Raw genomic sequence first — 15,383 nt, forward strand, 5'->3', positions numbered from 1 at the left:
CAACAACACACCTGAATCATCGGGCGCCGTGTAGGTCGCGACCGCGGATGCGGAGCGAATCTCTTTCAAACTAACTTTTCAACTCTTTTGATTCGACGAGTTATTCCACTCAGATGAATCTTGGATGGCGGTATTTGATACCTGAGACTGGTTTATTTCAGAGCTATGGTTCTGTAATAAAACATGAGAAGCCGAAGTGACGTTATCCATAATTTACTTTGACAGTTTTTAACTATCATAGCAGTATTTTTAGATTTCAACTGTAAAACTGCAATTTTAGAATAAAATTTTATTATTAATATTATTATTTACACCAGTGCTTTCTTAGCAAAAGATTCTGCAAGGAAGCTGAGAAAAAATGACAATATGTATAAATTATTAATTTTGTAATAGGTTGTATTTTACACCTACGACTATGGATGGTTCTTAAAAATAATTATATAGCTTAAAAAGGAATTTTGCCTCTTTCTTCGTGACAAAAACCGTAATCTTTCTTTCCACTTAAGCGATGAAAAATAGATGTGTTTTGTAACATATTTAGCGGATTTTTTTGACAGAGTAAATGAATTTAATATGTATTTTCAAGAGAAAAACTTTTATTCTGAATAATCAACTTCAAGCTTTCAAACAAAAGTTTTTTGTGGTTAATATATATAAAATTCAAGATTGTACAATGTCTATATGACTTGTTTACCAATCACAACATTTCTTAAATCTTTAAAATAGCATATTACATGGGTAGCTTAATAATAATTTATTAATTTTCATGATTAATTAAATAATTCCTTTCAAATTGAATTTGTTAGCATAATTTTGGTTGAAGAGACAGCGTTATCTAGTAAAAGTAATTACATATAATATCAATTAAAAAATTAAACCTATTAATAATTATTTAAGACACTGGTTTTTTTTCATGTGGTTTTTTTCATTTCACATGCAATTACATTTCTCCCGGTTAATTGTTTTTGTAAGCTGCAATTGTAAAATAAAATTATTACTTTATAAGCAAAAGTTAATTTAATGATTTGAAGTTTACAGGTCTTACGTAATCTCTTAGATAGTAGATCTTCAGTTGATTCGATAGTAGAGTTTTTAATTTTTCATAGTTTTTAACTATTCGAATATTAAATAAAAAATAGATGAAGTACTCGAATTATCAAATATATTCGTGATTTTTTTTCTCGCTCGCAAAAAAATAATTCATTGACAGTAATATTGGTTAAAAAAATATTTTAACCTTACCATTAATTACTTTCATAATCGTTACCCTTTTTAAATTTTTTAAAGTATGCATAATACAATTCTGTGCGAATTATTAATCAGTGAATGCGTCAAAAGGAAAATGTTTAATTTATTACTACGTACCTTTTTATCAGGGACGTCATTTCAACTTTTTTAAATCACCAGAATTAAGCAGCTGCGAATAAATTAATTCAGCAAAATTGCTGAAACATTTTTTGTTCTTACATCCCAGCGCCTTACTTTTTGAGTTCTCGCAGAAAATTATATGTCGCTAAGCATATTTTCAAACTACTGAAAAGTGCCGAGGTATAACTACGTGTAATCCGTTACCTGCACCACTACCATTACCGGTAAGAAAGCTCTACGAGTCCAACCCTTCGGGGGGGCACACAGCTTGTAACGTCCGGGTGAGTAATTCCCTATCCCCCGTAGTACTAAATATATAATTGGATATATATTAGTTTTTCTTTCAAACATTAAAGGAGACGGGCTCTCATTGCTAGTGATAACACCATCCCCCAGGTCTACGAGGGGTGCATATGCCACCTCAGTCACAACCTTTAGCCCCCGGATCCCCTGTAGGGGCCGGGACCTTTGAATTGCTTGCGTTATTTTTCTATGCTTTGGCGCTCTACCTCAGATGGTCAGCCCGAGAGGTCCCTTCCTCTCAAGAGTTTGAGATTTAACCCGAGAGTTTAAGCCTTGCTCTCTTAAACTGATGTATGGCGGGAGTATACAACTGTCGAATAATTCTAGTTTTAGGTTACGGAACATTTATAAAATCACGATTGTGTCCTCTTTTAATGCCCGTTAGGGCTAGAACGTTTGCACTTGCCGACTCGCCTATAGTTGTTGCCATCCGGCTCCTTAATACATTGACATTTCACATTGATCTGTTTAATGTCAGCTACGAGGAGCTGGTCCAGTTCGTATCATTCATATATATAAGTTCTTATAATATGTTTTGTATATAAAAATAATACAATGTATTGTTTTTTAATCATAGTGCCGCATTGGGTTATACTTTGGCACAATGATCTTAATTTAATTTAAATAAATAAATACAATAAATTTAAAATGCTTAATAACAATTTAATTGAAAAATATATGATATAATTATTTCATTAAACGAATTGCTCATGCATTACGGTTGGCCAGAACATTTATTTATTTATTTATTTATTAAAATTATAACCATCGTGACCTGACAGGCAAACCCAATGCGTCACGATAGTCAAAAGTACTAATACATCATAATACATACAAATATAAACAAGACAAAACAACAGACACAAATCACCTCAACAGGTGTGCATTGTCCCATACGAACTGAACCAAAACTCCATATGTGCAAGAGAAAATGTCAATATTACTATGGACAGAATTGAGCAGATAAATAGCCTTGGCCAGAGAAGAGTTGGCAAGTGCTCCAGTTCTAGACTTAACAGGCAAGAATAGTTAACGCGACCGAGAACTATAACCACCTTCAGGAGCCCACATTTGAAGCTGCTCGAGCACTGAAGGATTGTCTACGATGCCCTTGAGCAATTTCCAAAAGTGTTTAATTACATAAACACTTCTGCGAGTCGACAAAGAAACGTATCCCAGGGCTCCCAAAATAAAAGCACTGGGAAACAAGAACGGATAATACCCGTATTCCTTCAAGTATAAATATCGAAGAAATTTACGTTGTACTTTTTCCAACTTCAATTCATTACATTGATTCATTACGCCTGGGATCCAAATGATGGAGCTAGTTTCTAGTATGCTGCAGACTAGAGTATCATAAAGAGTGCGCAATACTAGAGTATTCCTGAAGTAACACGCATTTCTCAAGATAAAACCGAGCATTTTTAAGGATTTGCTATGAGTCTCTGCAATGTGCTGGCTAAATTTCCAACGTTCTTCGAAAGTCACTCCTAAATCCTTAGTTGAAGAAAACCTTTCCAGAAAATATCCGCCTAGATGGTATGTATATTTTGCCGGTGTTAATGACCTTGAAAATGAAATTGTGTGACATTTCTTCACACTGAAAGGCAATTGGTTATAGCAAGCCCATTTCCATATAGAGTTGAACACCTTATATAAAACTCTCTGCAACAAATTATTTTCCGAAGTTTTGCCTTACACAAATGCGCTAACAATTCGTTTTATAGTACAAAGTATGCATTTTAATGCACGTATCTCTTAAAATAATTCCCTTTCAAATCACACACATAATGTTGGAAGCGAATTTAATACACATACATAAATATCAGATCAGTATAGTTTTCATCGTGTTGTTTTGTTCATCGAACGAATTTTGCAAATTTCGGTCATAGTAGACACCGCTGATAAACATTCCATGCAAAAAAAATTTTGAAAGCGTAAAAGCATTTTTTTGTTCAGAATAAACGCCTCACTGTCTCACATTTCGAACCAAAATAAAGGCGCATAAATGACATATATTGAGAGAAACAACGACTACCTATGTTGCACAAATTCACAATTTTTTTTATTTCAAAATTTTTCATATTTCATTTGAGACAGTATAAACGAATATTCGATTATTTATATATGTAGTTGAAAATTAGGCAGATAATTCGGATCATAAAAAAATTTAATATTCGATTGAAAGGTTCTTCTAGAAGTCGTTGGTACTTGAGTGTGTGTTTTAGAGGTGATTGGTCGAACAGAGGCGAGGCGTAAGAAGTTCTTGGCCGGAAGTTGAGTGTGTGTAGTCCGGTTTTGTAACGTGTAATATACACCGTCATGCGCGTAATCCGTAAACCCATTCTGCACAATGTTCGCGGGCACTGTTCGCTGGACTTAGACACGCGTCTGGCGTGTATCTTGAATATATGAATCGCTAAAGTTTATTTATTTTCAATTAAGATATAGTTATATTATAAATGCATGGGTAATATTGCGAATTACTAAAAAATAAAAAGAGGAGCATTAGATTATTTGAGATATTAAATGTAAAGTATATTTAAGACATATTTAGATAGATTTTCTTTGTTAGCTAAATATATTATATAATTTACGGTAAGAATGTATTATTGCCTTAATATTTTGTTCTTTTAATATCGAGGCTTTAATGGAATAAAATGTTAAGATTAGAAGAATTAAGTATGACTTTAATTTAAAGACATATCTTTATCTTTACGTGATTTAAAAAATAATCAAATGCAAATATATAAAATAACAAATATATCTTTTTAATAATATTTCAGTTATACAACTTTGTTATAAATTATATAAATATAGGTCAATCTTGAGAACTCAAAGTAAAACATAATATCTTGATGTAATAGAATTTGGACGACATCACTTTGAAGTGAACAGTATTGGATTTTGCTCGCAATGTTTCATCTTTAAAATTAAACTCAAAAGAAAGGAATCTTTGCATACTCTAAAAATTATCCTTACGCATTTTTTTATAATAATACTCAAAAATATATAACATATATTTTAATAATTTTATTGCATTATAAATTATTTGACTTATTGTCATGACGATAGAAAGCCGAATTGAGAATTTATCAGCACAAAGCGAAAACTAAAATAAACATATTTTTGCCTCTAAATGTGACAGTCAAGATCGTCCACTCAATCACATGTTTGTGCAGTCACAACCAAGCGCTTTAGTGGACCCAAATTTCTCAGCAACATAATAGAACTACTAACCTTGAAGGTTAGTTTGTGCGGTGGTACCATTTTCTTCGTCTATTATCTTGTCAATTAAGTAAAATAATCGTGCTGAAACAAAAATCTTCTCTTGTATTAAATTTCATTTATTTCTACGATTTTTACATTGATCAGCGCAAATATTGTTTGTTTCGTAAGTTATTAGGTGTTTTTTCTAGAAATAATTTTTCGATCCAAAAAAAAACTTATAATTGAATCTATACAGGTTTGTTGTGACTAATATAATTTTCTGAATAGCTTTTTTTTAATATACGTTAAATTAAAAAAATCAGTAATGTACAGAATCATTGTAATTGTTTGAGTGGTTTTGCTACAAATATAACATAATTTAATGTAAATGTTTTATAGATATCATTTTAAATATTCAACAACTTGACAGAATATATAAAAAATATCCTTTTTTTTATCCATTTATGCCTAATAAAAAACACTATGCGCTATTTATTATAAATAATAATTTTTGCCAGATTATAAATATATATTTTTTTATTAGAAATGTTTCGTATTTTTGTACAAAATTATAATTTGTAGCATTAAATTATTTTATAGTTTATATATATAACTACAGTATTAGAAATCAATACAAAAATGCTTTATTTTAAAATACCTAATGATGCAGATATTTTGTATTATTTTATATATGGCAAAAAAAGTGCAAAATTATCGTACGATTTTATATTATTCCGTGTGAGACCCAAATAGCATTATATATATTTATAAACTGTAGCTAACCAGTTATAACAATAAGGTCGGCTCTTTCGTGTGAAAATTTTATTTAAGGCACCTCATAATAACAATATGAAAAAACTATCCTTATATTTTATTTCATACTTTTCAGCACGCAATATGAAATTCTATCGCATAATATGTATTTATGAGGTATCCTAGTTCAACAAACAAAATAGAAACGTATGTGCTTTAAAATAGTAAGTTTATTATCTAATAAAGATATATTAAAAAAAATATATACCACAGACCTATTTATTTCATTGTTTATGTTTATGGTACCGCCATGACTATAAATGCAATATACCCATGCACAAACACGAAAATTAACAGAATGCTAGTTCGCGTGCTTAACAGCATTGTAGTCACTTCGAACATTGTGCTACTAGAAAATCCACCACCTCTTTGGCTTTGCATATATAATATTTTGCATGGTGGAAAATTCGAATTATCCATTAAATTCAGCCTCCGACTACGGCGGGATTAACGGATGAGCGACTATCGGCTTACAGACGTTTCCATGAAATGTTTTTCATAAAGTTCCACATGTGTCCCCACAGTCCCGTTTAAAAAGTGCCTTCGAATAGCTTATTTCTACCGAATGCTTGCAATACAAACTGACCTTCAACCCTTCAATTGGTATTGTATTTTTATTCATATGCTATATAATTTTATTCATATTACATATTCGCTTATTCTTTTAAATCTAATCTCATAAAAAATACGAAAATCCCTAAGGCGATAAATAGTGGGCTCAGAACCCACGATACATTTTTGGGTCACGACAGGTGAAACCGCAAATTTAGTCGATAACTTAGAGAGTATTAATTTATGTACTATGTATGTACATTTATAATATTAAAGTATATATACATATACATATGCTTATGTATAAATAGAAGACCGTTTGAGTTTAAAGTTACACTAAGGCAGTAATATTAGGGGCAGTCAATAAAATAAAATTGGAAATGCAAAACATACATTTATAATAAAACATTTAAAGTGGTCGTATAAGAAGATATAAGCATTTAAGTTCATTTTAAACATAAATTTGTTTAAAAACGACATATTTTTCTGCTTTTACATATGTATGTATTAAGCTTTTAGTTGGCAACTATGATCATAGATAAGCTTATTGAATATATTTCAATCAAGTACATCAAAAAAGTGATGTTACACGAGCCACGGAGTAAAAATTAATAAATCAAGCCTTCGGTGCCAACACTGATATTATTTATGATAATTCACTTCTAATATTAAATGTATAAGTTTTTTTTTTATACAAGGTTATCCTGACTTTTTTATTATTAAAACTTTTGCTACAGTATCACTAATTGATAATATAAAAAAGTATTTAAAAATGTTTTTGGCTACCCTGTATATTTTGACCTCCTTCACTACCGTGTTATTATTTTTTTATCTCCTTTGTACGACGTCCTGCCGTGTCTGAAAGCGTACTCTAGCTTTGTTTATATTTAAAAAATTGTCGACTCCAGACCCTTGACTTGAATTAATAACGAAACGCAACAACTGAGTTCGTTCAAGAGCCGCTCGAGCTTTGGAATTATTTTAATCATATGTATATAATAAAACACATTTATATTAAGAAGAAAAACTCGAGTTTAACATGCTTGTATCACATACACACGCACACACATACACGTGAGAATTCATCTCTTTGGACAACATGGTCGAAAGTGTACAGTCACTATGGTCGCCATATTGAACTTTTAGTGGTGAAATATTTTCACGTGTCAGGCTAAGGGAAAAAACGTTCCTAACGTGACTTTTACTATTGCCGCCTTTTCGCTTAGTGTACCATTATTTTACTTTTTTTGGTGCTCCATGATATAATAATTTATTTTTGATAGTTAAATGGTATATTAAAAAAATATTCAATATATTTAATATTTATTTTAGATATCTCAATTATATATAATTTCAATTGCTTATTGATGTGTCGTGTGCTTGATTATTTACCTTACAGTAAACTCTCTATTATCCAGGCAAATGCTTTGAGGAAAGACAAGTATAATTTATTTACAATACAGATTATATTTTTTTTTATTTATCAATAAAATCTACGGTTTTCATTTTATTTTCAGAATCTCTCAATATTTTTTTTTATGTTTCTAAGAGCATTTAGTAGCACATTAAAGTTGCAACAGAAGTCGCCGTCTTGAGACTAAAGTAATTGTTAATTCTTAATTAATAAATTAATTTTTCACTTGTATTCTCAATATCACTTCTATTTGAGTGACAATAGAAACGATAAACCTCATCACTCAGGCATTAAAAACTCTCAACCTTTTAATCGCGATCGCTAAGTTAAAAAGACTCTTTTTCCACAATCGAACAAATGTTACATGCTTTACTTTTGAACAAGATTGTCTATTCCACGTATAGCATCAATGTCGTTATTTTCTTTTAGAAATTGTTCAAGCCATCATCTATCTCGGCAAGAGCTTTGAGAAGATTAGAACGATAAAACTGTTTCATAGCTGATAAAGCACCTAGTCAATGGGATAAAATAAACTTGTAGCATTAGACGGTAAAAAAATTGCAACCAAAAGACCGTCGTTTTTTTATTTTTATTTTTCTCATATTTCGTCATATTTTTTAAATTTTATTATGCATTGTTTATTAACAATACTGCATTTCTTTTTGAAAAATCTCTCACTTCTGGAACCAATCTTTGAAGATAATTAACAAAAATATTTTTTTAGTCGTAATCACAAAAAGTTTAGATTTATTAATAAATATCTCGAACGCGATAATCCGTGATTATACTATCTATACAGAAAAATAAGCCAAGCAATTTTATTGTAAAGATACAAATACATATCCATATAAATAATAATATATTTATAACTATGTAATAATTTTTATATTAGGCGTAAAGAATAAAGTATATTATTACGGAGTGAAATATAATAGTTTGTTATTCAATTAGTATCCTTGAATATTTGCTGAAGTGGGATTTGTTTAGTATAATTAGTTTTTAGTATGCTTTGTAACCATAAATACAAAAATTAATAATTTAATTATTGTATTATTTCAGAGTTGTAATATATATAAAATTGTGCAAAACAAACTTACTTAATTTAATTGCTATAAATTGCAAATATAAAAAATACACAGCTGAAAAACAAACATAAATTTCTCTTCAAAACTTTTCGCATTAATCCAAACACAATCGTCGATTGGAAATTAAAATCATTCCGTAGTAATCCGCCGACTTGTAACAAACGTTCTAAAATCAATCCAATAATTCTGGGCTTATCTCGAGGATTTGCCCTCGAAAATCTATTGAAGGGGTCGTGTCATGCTACATATTATATATCGCGCCTCGCAAGATATCCTAACAATAAAACTTTATTGCAATAATAAACTTCAACATAATCTATGCGACTCGTACGTAATGCCGACGGCCTTTCCATGTGCCATTATCGATTTTAAACGTACTAGCTCTATTTATTTCAATGTCGCCCTTTACATATAACAAATATGTAATAAGGCCATATCGATTACGCTCTATACACGTATTGGTATACTACATGTATACTATAACCGCAAAAATATATTTTTTGTTGTACGTGCTGGTTAGAACACACAATTAAACCGGAGAATACTGCTGCAGTGATAACTTATTTACAATGACGCTAAAGAACTTTCGAAAATGCTTTTAAAGATTCACATAAAGCAGTGAACTCTGCAAAAATTGCCATGCATGTGTATGTGCTCATGGTAAATAAGAAAAAAAAACATTTGGCAAACTCACTTACGGAGATACGTGCAAGAGAAAACAAAGAGAGCGTGTAAAATCTACCGCACGCCCCCATTTGCTGATGTTTCAGAATTTCGTCAAAAAAAATACACGAACGTTATATTTGCCGCTGATAAATTTTGATGTTTTCCTTCTATAAGCCTTTTTTTAGATTCAATAAAAAAATGTTTAAATAAAAAGATTCAGGTAAAAAATGATATCAAATGATAATATCAAACATATTTATATTTGAGTAAAATTCGAAACGCGTTGCTTATTATTTATAATTTTCATTACAAAAAAGTTTGTTGAAAATATTTTTCTTTACTCCCTTTATTTCACAATCTGTTTTTTGACAATAAGTTTTTTTATAGCGATTATTTATCTTTCTCTTGAATAATAAAAACTAGAAAAAGAGAATAACACGTTGGAAGACACCCAGTGGAATCTTGTTCTATTTGAGTCCCGAAATCTCTGATATTAATAAATCTGCTTACTAAACTGTTAGTTGGGCTCAGATTATATTCGCGAAAAATTCACCTGATATTCAACAATAAAGTACGTTGTTAGATTGACTCATTTGACTGTTATAATAACGTTTCTTAGTGATTAAAAATAATAAAAAAAATAAAAAATTGACTTCAGGCCTTCTATAACTTTATTTTGTATATTTTTTACTGCGACAAAAATTACAATTTTAACGGGTTTTTTTTTAATCTTTTTATCAATTTATTAACCGAGCCTTTTAAAAATGATACAAAAATCATTTGTATTAGAATTGCATTTTGTCTTCAATGTCTTGTCTTAGATATTAATTAAGAATTTCACAATTAGAAATCTAAATTAGTTTGATTTATTTAATAAAAAAAAGATAAAATGAAACTTTCTTGACAACGTAAAAGAATTAAATATTTCTTACTTGCAATATAATTTTATAATATCTTCTAGCATCCTCGAAAGTGTCTTTGAGCATCCCACATATAGCCTTGATCTTGCTCTTAACGTTTTAATTTTATAATATAAATAAAAAATAGATAAAAATTAATCTCATTATTTGGATCAGACAGAAACTAAAATAATTTTACGTTTCTAGTTTTTATGAACTTTTGTTTGAAGTAAATTCCTCTAGAATTACGTAGGTGTAGCAAATGAGCGATAATTATATTTCGAAAAGAAGTTTGTAAATGTTGACACATCGAGTGACGTTAACGCATATTAACGACATTTAAATTGTTTCCCACAATGACCACAATACATTGAATTCACAATGAAAATATCGACCGACCGCCATTGTGTGACGTCGCATATCGAAGCGATCCGAACGCTTCTACGCAAAACGGCGACATTGGTCGGAAAAAATGGCGATATTTTTACAAAGCGTCACGCGATTATCCAGAGGCGCAGCATCGTCGGTGGCACAAAACACCTGGATCCCATTTTCAGTTAATTCGTTTTCAATGCCATAAAATATTCATTCGCGTGCCGCTCGAAGAATGGCCAGCGGGGAAAAGTTGTCTACTTCCGGCCACTAATTTACACGTCGATAATGGCCGCGCTTCCGCCGCGCTGGTTCCTTTTTTCTGTTTTTCATTCTCAACACATTTTGGTCGTAACACTCCATTCATGGACCAGAGCCAACGTCGAAAATGGAACGATAATTTCGAAAGCGGCTTTTCACGACCTCTTTTGGCCAAAATGTGAATGACGTCATCCGAAAGCGAAATTTATGCGGCGGATAGGGGAGAGTGCATTTAGCTTTTTATTGCAAAAAATAGTGCAACATACAGAAGCTCTTCCGGTAGTATTTTAAAATAAAAATATATATTTATTATCAGCTTAAATAAACACAAGAACTTCTCAACGTTTTTTAATTATTTAAAACTAAACACTTTTGCAAGTTTTGCAAATATTTAATATATGTGTTTATTCCATTACGAATAAAACAATAATCTACCATAGTAATATTTTCCTTATAAAATATACGCTGATTTTAAAAACATTGTTACTAATAATTTATAGAAAATAGCTATAAATAAAATATTAAATAATAATAAGGACATGCAGATTAAGTTGATATTATTTTAGGAAATTTGAAGTATTTAAATATGACAAAGAAAAAAAGTCAATTAATTTGTGTGACTATTTTGCAGAGTTTTTTTATTTTTTTTTTTTAATTTATATACCTAAAAAATATCTGATTTTGAACTCTACAAAAGTTGCCAAAATCGAAAATAAAAGTTTAAAAAATTGTGAAACCTTCTTCTGATTTTTTCCTTTAAAAATAAACCTAAGAATAAATAAAGCTATAATTTAATAAATAAAGCCATATTTTTTAGTCTTTTACCATGATTTAAGCTAAAAATTCCATAAAAGACGCTAATATTTTTGGGCTTTCAAGATTATCTTAGAGAAAAAATCAAAGGATGGTCGGCTTCGTTATGAAGAGCGCCTTTTACTTCAAAAATGTATTGACGGTTATCATTTTGTACGATACGCTAGTTTGTAGCGTCCTCAAATATATCCCCCTTGTCTGGAAACCAAGAGAAGTGAATGGTTGTGGAGAAAATTGAAGTTTTTTTCAGATATCTCTACAAGAGAGGTACGGGTCGTATCCGTATTTGTATTCCATTACCTTGCTTGGATTCATATCATACTGAGCGTAGTATCTACTCAATAAAGCACAATTGAAAATTGCTAAAGGATGGTGTCAACAATCCATCGATGCTTAGAGAGCTTCAGAGTTGCGATCGCGTCCCTTATTCTTGTCCGTCGCGATTAGGTCGTCAGCCCTTAAGAACACTTCTCTTGCACGAGCCATCCAGCTTTTTAATGAACTTGCCAAGCACAATGATGTGTTTGTCAAGTTCATTTGAGATAATTTCCTTCTCGATCACTCACGATCGAGGGGGAAATTATCTCACCACCCGCACCTGACACATATATATTGTATTATATTCGATATATATATGTGGTACTATTATACTTATTCCTTGAAATAGTATTTATTTGTTATAAAGATCAAAGAAACCACATGTTTTGTTTCTTATAAGGCAAAAATAAATATTAGCCATTAGCAATCTTTCAATATTTCATGTTTTTTTTTGCACAATTTTGTGGCTATTTTTCTTCTTTCTTTGTAGATTTCTGTGATGTTTATTGCTCTTCTCTGTACGCATCTCTTTCTTGCTTCGTTTTTCTCAGTTATTGCGGCCTGCATTTTTCCACAAACTATTCCCTTTTCTTTTTGTGTTTATATGTTCCTATGATCTCTTCCGTGCTGACTACTATGCTTTCCTTAATTCTTTCCCAGGTTTCATTGATATCTTCCGATTCATTAGTCCAATTTTCTCCTCTATATATTTGACATTGTGTAAAGAAGTTGCTCATGATCTATTTGATTACATAGTTTCCTATCCGGTAATTTTCACATACATTTATATTCTTATGTGGGAGCATGTGCTACTAATTACTAGAACTTAACTTAACTTAACTGCCACAAAGTAGCATAATTGTATAACCATTTTCATTGATATTTAGTTGTAAACTATATCGTCCTGCCACTTCTCTAAGTATATCTTCCTTGCCTACTTTGGCATTGAAGTCTCCTAGAATTATTAATGCGTCATGCTTGGAGACTTTTTCTCTGTTTTTAAAGTTTTTCATAAAATCTATCTTTATTTCCTTCTTGTCAAAACATATGCATTGATGAAAGTTATATTGAATAAGGTTCCTTTCAATCTTAATTTTATTAGTCTGTCGTTAATTGTTTCTAATTCTAAAACTGATTTAGTAGTTTTAACAGTGACTATGAATCCTGAATCTCGTTGTGTCCTTTTAGTTGACCCACAGTATTAAAGGGTGCAATTTCGTTGTACATAAATTATTATATTTTAAAAATTCATACTGCCTTAATGAAAGTGATGAATAACTAAAAGAATGATTTTCTTCTACGTTTTAGATAATATGGAATATTAATTCAATACATTCGGCCTTGTAATGAAGCAAAAACTAATGATTTTAATTCATGATATCAGGTTGGACCATTATTCTTTGCGTTTTTTTCTTGCATTTGTATTACCATTAAACAATTTTGAATCATCAATTTTAAGTGGTATAATTATCTATAAGCTAATATTAAATTTATGAAGCAGCTTTATAATAATATGTAGGATGAGTATACCTATACTATATTGTATATAAAATATTACCTTATTTAAGCTATTTCGTCCACGTTGTGTCCATACTTTTTGTCTTTTTCTTACTACAAATCGGCAGAAATGCATCGGGCATCGATGCTGCAATACGTATTATTGTCAATTTCAAAAAATCCAATTTCGTTTTAACGATTGGCCCAGTGGAATGCGGCACGTTGCCGTTTCGTGTCAGATCTTTTGGCATACGTCCTGCTTCGCCGAGCCAAATGTACTTTTTTACGGCCGACTTTCCCTCTCCCTTTTTGCGGCAAAAGTCAATTTTTAATCCGATCACCGGGAGTAGAGAAAGGGGTTGGCCAGGCAAAAACGTACATGACGTCAGCAGAACCGGGATTCGGGAAACACTCGTCCGGTAGAAAACTTTTCCAGTCCCGCGAGAAAGTTTCACGGGATGGCCGAGTATTTTTATCCAGAGAATTGACACATGTTATCCTTTTTAAAAAATAGCTTTATATGGTGTTGCTTTTATGTATTTTTTGTATTGATATCATTGTTAAAATTGTACAGATTAAATGAACAAAATGACGGAGTTCGACTGAAAAATGAAAATGAGTATTCGAGGCTCAGTCGCTTAATTTAATTATCAAATAAAAATGTATAAATAAAAATATAAAAATTAATAAAAATTATTAATTATTATAATAAAATTAATAAATATTATGAAAATTATTAATTATTATATTATAAAAATTATAAATTATAATTAATTAATTCATTAATAAAAATTAATTAATAAATTAATTATATTTTAATAATTAATAATTAAAATTAAGTATTAAAAATAAAATTATTATATTATTTTAATAATTAATTTTATTAAAAATGAATTATTAAAATATAAATTAATTATATTTATATCTTATTTAAGAGAAAGCAAATACGTTGTATTTGCTTTCTCTCAAATAAGACCACAAACTTTAAATTTTTACTGGAAAACAATTTGGACCGAATGTGTTGCAGTCAATTAAACAAATCAAACATCGACATTATCAGCTGAAATAACTTCTTTAGCACAGGAAATTGGCATGAAAGCTTTTGATACCTTTAACCAAAATAATGTGTACTGTCTTGTATGACAATGCTATTATTGCTATAACTCCAGATACTCCAGTTACCCTTACTGCACATGAAATCTAGAAGGTCCTTAACTTTGCAGTAAATTGGCAAAACATTTCCTTGAAAAATATGATAATTCTGAACAAACCTTCAAGTTTTACGATTGCGAGCTTCAGAACTGTATATCTGGATATCACGAATTGTACAAAAATATAGCAAAGTTTCACTGATTATATTGTCAAAGTGGAAAAATTGAGAACCATAACCTTCAGGACATAGATCTGATGCTCTGACAATTTCGTCTAGTGATGAAAGTGATTTCGAACCAGTTCGTAAGTCATGCCGAACACTGTCATAAAGCGACGATAATTGTAAAAAAAATACGTGAAAAAATATTAATAACTTACCTTTTTTCATTAAAATATGAATAAATATTAAATAATCATTTATTTTTTTAAGCTTTAATAATTTTTTAGTGCGATTTTCTCTATATTTTAATTCATTACTTTAGTTTTATGCGGCTTTAGAAAATGATGGAACGTATCCTTTATTTTTATACGTGTGTCAGGTCTTTTTTTATGCGATTTTTATACGTTTTCCTGTGGAACGTTTCTACCACATAAAAAGAGACCCGAGTGTATATCCATATACTTGTATTTTTTATGAAATATTAAGGTAATCAACTCTCG

This window comes from Plectrocnemia conspersa, unplaced genomic scaffold (genome assembly GCF_051122295.1).
Source record: "Plectrocnemia conspersa isolate PC_06_02 unplaced genomic scaffold, ASM5112229v1 ptg000011l, whole genome shotgun sequence".
In the NCBI taxonomy this organism is placed as follows: Eukaryota; Metazoa; Arthropoda; class Insecta; order Trichoptera; family Polycentropodidae; genus Plectrocnemia; species Plectrocnemia conspersa.